The sequence below is a fragment of the Pholcus phalangioides genome, unplaced genomic scaffold (genome assembly GCF_987345545.1).
Source record: "Pholcus phalangioides strain wild (caught in Gottingen) unplaced genomic scaffold, Ppha-v1.0 ptg000010l_1, whole genome shotgun sequence".
Classification (NCBI taxonomy): Eukaryota; Metazoa; Arthropoda; class Arachnida; order Araneae; family Pholcidae; genus Pholcus; species Pholcus phalangioides.
The window spans coordinates 43,907,217-43,914,102 of NW_028301603.1; positions in this window are offsets into that span (position 1 = coordinate 43,907,217).

The following is a 6,886-nucleotide window of genomic DNA, read 5'->3' on the forward strand; positions in this document are numbered from 1 at the left end:
CTTTCTGGACACGCTGTAATGCCATAAAAACTCATATTTGCCTTATTACGTGACCTTACAATTATTGCGGTGAGCCGCAAAATATGACCGATTCGCGATCTTGTGGTAATTTCAGTAAAATATACAAATTATCTGTTTTTGCAGATTCGTTCGCGTGGATTTGGTAATCTGAAAATTGTGCGGCAATCATCCCCCCCCCCATATAAAATTTGAACCCCTCATGACCCCCTTAGCAGTTGAAATTCCAGAAATATAGTCTCAGTGAGCCTCTATATTACGAAATAAAATACTGACCAAATTTCATAATTATAGCTTCAGCGGTTTGGGCTTGGCGATGATGAATCAGTCAGTCAAGACATGTTATTCTACTGTATATACAGGGTGCGCATAGGTAACGAGGGTATGGCGTTTTACTGGTGAACCGTTGATCCTAGAGGTATACTTCTAATTAGAAAAAATTTTCAAATAACGTGTAAGTACTCAGATATGTCATTCATGTTTCAAGGGGTTGAAAATGTTTGTTTTGAAATGTTTTTTATTAAAATAAAAAAAATTAACTTTCTATTCAGTCTCCGTGTGCCCCAAAACCCAATAAGAAAGTGGTTGCCCTGTTTCTCTGATGCCAACAAAAAAAGCGTTAAATACGGAAAAACCGTTTTGCCCGCGTTTAACGCTGTTCTTCCTCAAATTTTCTCCGTTTTTCGAACTCGAATATCACACTTAGAAACGTGGAACTTTTTTCTGTTGGCATCAAAAGTGCACAACATCAAAAGCAACAACTTTTTAACTAGATTTTTTGGCACACGAGGACTTGATAGAAGTTAATTTTTATTTTAATAACTATAGAACCCCTAATGACACAGTACTGAGTACTACACGTTTGGAAAATTTTTTCTAATTGGAAGCATTCCTCTAGGATCAACGGTTCGCCAGTAAAACACCATACGGCCTGTGTATAGGCTAGTCTTTTATAAGGCCTTTTATTTCAAATGTCACAAGGAAGAGAATGTTGGAGAAACATTTGCAGGGTCAATAATCATGATAAAAGCATGAAAATGCTTGTTTTTTTTGGGGTTTTTTTACGTGCCCACGTCGGGATGTGGTTGAAAACCCGGTAAGAATTTTTACAAGCCCCGGGGCATGTCGGGCAATAGATTTGTCCAGCCCTGGTGTCAACCCGTATCGATTAATTTTATCGACAACGTAATTTCCGATAAGAAAATAGCTAATTAAGAAACTGAAACATTAAAATAAATATGACACTATTTTTTTGTTGCCATGAGGATATTCGATATTAGGACAAATATTTGTACAACGTTATTTGTTGGACAAAAAAAAATTATATACAAAAAAAACTAAAACGTCATCTTCAAATGAAACCATATAAGTTATACAGGGTGGGCAAAAAGTCCGTAGAAACTTTAAAAATGAATAAAAATCGGAAAAATAACCGAAATAAAAAAAAAGGTTTGCGGGGTTAAAAGCATCGCTAGGTCACGGAAATTTTTTTGACAGGAAAAGACTAAAAAAACAGCCGATAGGTGGCGCTGGTACGAGCGACTTCGGTGGAAATATGCAAAAAAGACGGTTATAAGAACTTGCGCTCCTAATCCACAATCAATTCACCGTTATAAACCGTGTATGTGGATCTGCTGCGCTCTGCCGTTGCTGGATTTGTGGCTCGCCTGCAATGTGTTATCCCCTGTGGTGGTGGTCATGTAGAACACATACTGCTGTAATAAACGATTTGTGGGCATTCTGTTCGTTATTTGCGTATCTTTTGTTTGACTTGTGTACGTCAGCGCTGCCTATCGGCTGTTTTTGGAGTTATATATTTTTTCCCTGTGAAAAAAATTCCCGTGACCTAGCGATGCTAACCCTGCAAACCGTTTTCTATTCCGGTTATTCCTTTATCCGGTTTTTATGAATTTTTAAAGTTTCTACGGACTTTTTCCACCCTGTACTACATGGTATAACTATTATACAGTTATATATAACTTACATATAACTGTTAATGCTACACAGTATAACTATACATATTTGTTTCTTAAAAAAATAATTTTTGTTCTAAATTCGACGTAGACAAGATAAATTGTCTTATTTTGGCGGTTGTTATAAAATTGAATTAAATTCATTGAAATATTGAGTGAGGGGTTTCAAGTATTTCGTCAGCATCGAGGGAAAAAGAGGGGCGTTTCGGATTTGCTGACTTTTGACGACAAGGGGGTTTGAAGGTTGCTTACGTCATCAACCATCCTTTTTGAAGATATGAAATATTCAAAGCTGCTGACGAGGGGGTCAAAAATGGCTAAAAATCTGTTGACGTAATAATTGAATGGCCCCTAACCGTTTGAAACATGCTCGCTAAAGTACTAAAGTACTTCACCGTATATACTCGTGTATAAGCCGAGTTTTTTTTGTGGAAAAATTCGTTCCTCAAGTAGGAGGGGGGGGGGTCGGTTTATACTCGGATCCGTTTTTGATGAGAAAATATCGACCCCCGCAATCAGTAATCATTTTCATAGCAGTGTTCGAGAAACCGGCATTATTGGTATGGGATATATTCAAACCCCACAGAACCGATAATGTCAAAACCGAGACAAAGAAATCGAAAACATCATTGACTTTGATATCAGGTGGGCTAACGTCGATTGTACAGCCTTTAGAAGTGAGCATCAACAAGGCTTTCAAAGACTATTTGAGGGATTTGTGGATCGAATGGGTGAGTTCCGATGATAAAGAAACCACAAGAAATCGTTCCTTGAAGAAACCTGACATTGGTCTAGTGTCAATGGGTACATGAGGCGTGGAATCTCCACCGCTGTTTCCACCGAAATTATCCTTCCGACCCTTCAAAAAGTGTTGCATCAACAATGCGATGGACGGAACTGAAGACGGTATCCTCTTTGAAAGTGACAATGGCGATGAGACAGCCCAGATGAAGATAAAAACGAAGATGCCGCATCCTATGATGATCTGATGGATTGCGATGACCTTGGAGACTCAGAAGGAACGAATTAAAAAGTTTTAATCATTTTCTATTTGTAAATTTTCGTAAGCTATTCCTTTTCAAGGAAACGGTTATTTTCCGGATATTATGCTGAGGTGAACTCGGAAAGAAAAGTAATAATAATCATAATGTCTCCGCCGGGACTCGAACCCAGGCCCTCTTGCATACCGAGCAAGAGGTATGCAGGAGGGTATGCAAGAGGGCTTGGGTTTGAGACCCAGCGGAGACGTGATGACTTTTCTTTCCGAGTTCACCTCAGCCTAATATCCGGAAAATAACTGTTTTCTTGATATCTCGAGCTGAGAAAAAGCCATCTATCTCTCGCTATTAATTTTGCATGAAAATGTAAGAATTTGTTTTCGCTGAAATGCGGATTTTTTGGGGTCGGCTTATACCAACGCCATCTATAGCTGTAGTTATAGGAGGTGTTGCTTATACACGGGTTTTCAATTTATTGCGGTTTTGGTGGTCCTGAAGTTGGGGGGTCGGCTTATACATGAGTATATACGGTATATCTAATGCGTTTGATTCAGTCAAAATCAAATCTTTTTCAATTTAGTTCGGGGATGCGCACAACCGCGGGGCCAGATGCTTAATATGAGAAGTGTGGATATGAAAGAGGCCGCGGAGGAATATTTTGACAAAAGAAACTTAATCGAGAGATGCGTCTTCTAGTTAGAAACACACAGGGTTTTTTTTCTATAATTGTTAACTTTACTTGCATTTGACAATTTTTTTTGACGGCAATTGGGAACGTCCGCATGGAGCCATTCAAGTATTACGTCATCATCGATGGGGGGGGGGGGGTTCCGATTTTCCGGACTTTTGATGACAAGGGGGGGGGAAGGGTTTGGATAATGCTTACGTCATCAACCACCCTTAATGAAAATGTGATTTTTTTTTACTGGCATCTTATTCGGTGCGCCAAAAACGAGAAAACCTTTCGATAGTTTGTGGGCACTTAAAGTCCTTCAAGTGCTTTGGAAATGTATCCTGGACGCTTAAGTGCTCTGGAACTGTGGCCCGCATCACTCAAGTGATCCGTAATTATATGCTGCGGTTCACACACACTTAAATAATCTGAGAATGTGCCGCGGGTAACTAGAGTGATGTAGAACCACACCGGGGACCACTTAAGTGCTCTAAAACTACGTCACATGTCACTCAAGGGATCTCTAAATGTCTCACGGATCGGTAAAGTGTTCCGGGTCATTTAAGTGGTCTAAAAATGTCTCACGGGCCGCTTAAATGCTCTGGAATTGTACCAAGGGACACTTAAGCAATCTGTAAATGTTCCGCTCAGTTCATTTTTACAAAATTAGGTATGAGGAGGCCAGGCTGTATCAGATAACCCCCAGGGCCATATTTGGTCCGCGGGCCAAGGGCCTTTATGTGATTTATCATTATATGGCTTAGAGGGTGGGTGGCAATGAATTTATTAAAGATAAATTTTGAGTTCATAGCCTTCAAATAACATAGGAATTAACAAAGATTGATTATAATAACATATAAAGGAATTTTCTTCTCAAATTTCAATTAAAAAAAAAAAAAATTTGTTTTCATTAAAAAATACATTTTTGATCATCGAAAGGGGGGGGGGGGTACGAGCCCCCCATGCCCCCTCCCCCTGTGTACGTCTCTGATCCCACCAATATGCGTTAGGATCCAGAGGGGCAGAGCTGATGACGAAATTTTGCTGATAAAAGGGGAGGGGGGGAGTCAAAAATGGCAAAAAATTTGCTTACGTAATACTTGAACGGCCCCTATGAATCTCATCCAGTCTCGTATTTTTATGAAGGAAATATGTTCAGTTTATGTATTTATCGTGTTGCATATGTTGATACTTTTTTCTATCCGAAAACCTTTCGCAGGCCGGAGGTTGTGCATGCACCCTTGCTAATTATACAATCGACGATCGTTTTAACGCCCCCTATCGTTCCAAGGAATATTGGGAAGCCGTAAAATCGGAAGGTTGGAAAAAAAAAAACGAAGCTTCTTAACAGAATTTCTATTCGGACGGAATAAAATATTAAATTATTCATTTTGACAAAAAAAATTCTCCAATAAAAGTTTCAAAGTCAAACTCAATTTTGGCAAACGAAAAACACGGATTTGGTTAATTTTTTGCAAAATGGCGGTTGGGCGGAAGAGATTCCGACGCTATATCGTATTGAATGGTCTTTGAGGGTCGTTGTACTGGATCAAAATGTCTTTGTGTGGGTCCTTGTATTGGATTCGAATTCCTTCGCGTGGGTAGATGCATTAGATGAAAAATAATGTGGAGATGAATGGGAAAACATTTGGAATTTGCTGTACCGTCATTGTTATGGAAGTTTCGTAATAACTCATGTTCGTTATAACGAGTGTCGACTATAGTAAGAATTTAAGCTGAATCGATCAATGGTGTCATTTTATATGTGAAGCATCGGACTTGGCCAGTTTGCAGCCCTCAACAACATCTATATACGTGCCTCCACAAAGAAATGCGATAGGCGGCCCGTAGTCTATTGGTTCAGTGGTTAGCACACTAGCTTGGAGGCCTACGGCCCGTAGGTCCTGAAATGAAATTAACTTTTTTTTCCTAATTTTTGCTCCAAACATCTGCCGAAGTTCACTTTATGACTCTTGTTAAGATAAGAGCTCTTAAAATTTTTGGTTTGGCGCTGTCTCAGTGGGCTTACTGCAAGGCGAGTCATCATAATGCATGGGACTAGGAGACTAGGCGAACCATATACTCCCTTCGAGGGTCTTTCCAGTTGAGCTAGTCTGAGAGGCTCTCGTGCAGGGCCGGTCCTAGAAATTCTACCGCATGAGACGAATAATATTTTGCCGCCATTAAGATACAACTGTCTGAAAAGAGTTTTCTTTCTACACCTCTATTACCTTGATACAGTGGTTCCCAAAGTTTTGGTCACGACTCTCTTGGGGGGGGGGGCGTGTGTAACGTTGATGATTTAAGATGTAGAGAATTTCCTAAATAAAAACGTTCTGATGGAGTAAATATATCACATCAATATTCCTCTTTGAAGGGGGGAGGGTGGTCCCATAGTGAGCGCACCTGTTTACATTTCTTCTTATGGGTTTTGGAGAAATGTCTGCCCTTCAAAGGGTTAGTTCAGCTATTTAGCACATATATCATATATAACATATAACGGATTAAAATTCTACGTAAAACGTACTAAAAATAATTTGAAGAAAAATTTCATTCAATCAAGTGTCATAAATGTGTATTTGCGCATTTTTAGGAGCAAACATGAAAATTGATAAATTGATATATTTATTCTGAATCCAAAGACAAAATGCATTTATTGAAAATACAAGGAACGCTGTCCTCATTCCTTAGTTTTTAAAGTCGTGATTCGCCGTGTATGTTGCTTATGTTGTTAGAATCTAGCATAAATATAAGTTTTTCCTAAATTTTTTTATTTATTCGTTGCAGCGAAATATTCTAGTGAAGTAACAACCCTGAGTTCATATGCTTGGGCCCAGAGGAGTAGTATGAGCGAGAGAGCCCATGCCCACCCCAAGACGATCAAAAATTAAAATATCGAAAGGAAATACCTCTCTCTCTTTGTACCGTATGTTATCTTTATCAATATCTGTTAATTTAAAATGCTTTTTGGTTAGTACATAGTTTTCCAAACTTTTTGTCCCACACACACATCGCCCCTTTCTTCAGAAATTTTTTTCTCTCATCGCCCCCTTACTCAAGCGAACCCATAGGATCCTATGTTAAACTAGTAGCTTTTATCGCCCACCAGGGGGGCGATATTGCTCTCTTTGGGAAACACTGGGTTAGTAGCTCAAAATTTCTCTGGGAGTGCTCCCTGAACTCAATGTGCCCCCCCCCCCAAAGGTCGATATTGCGTACGCCAA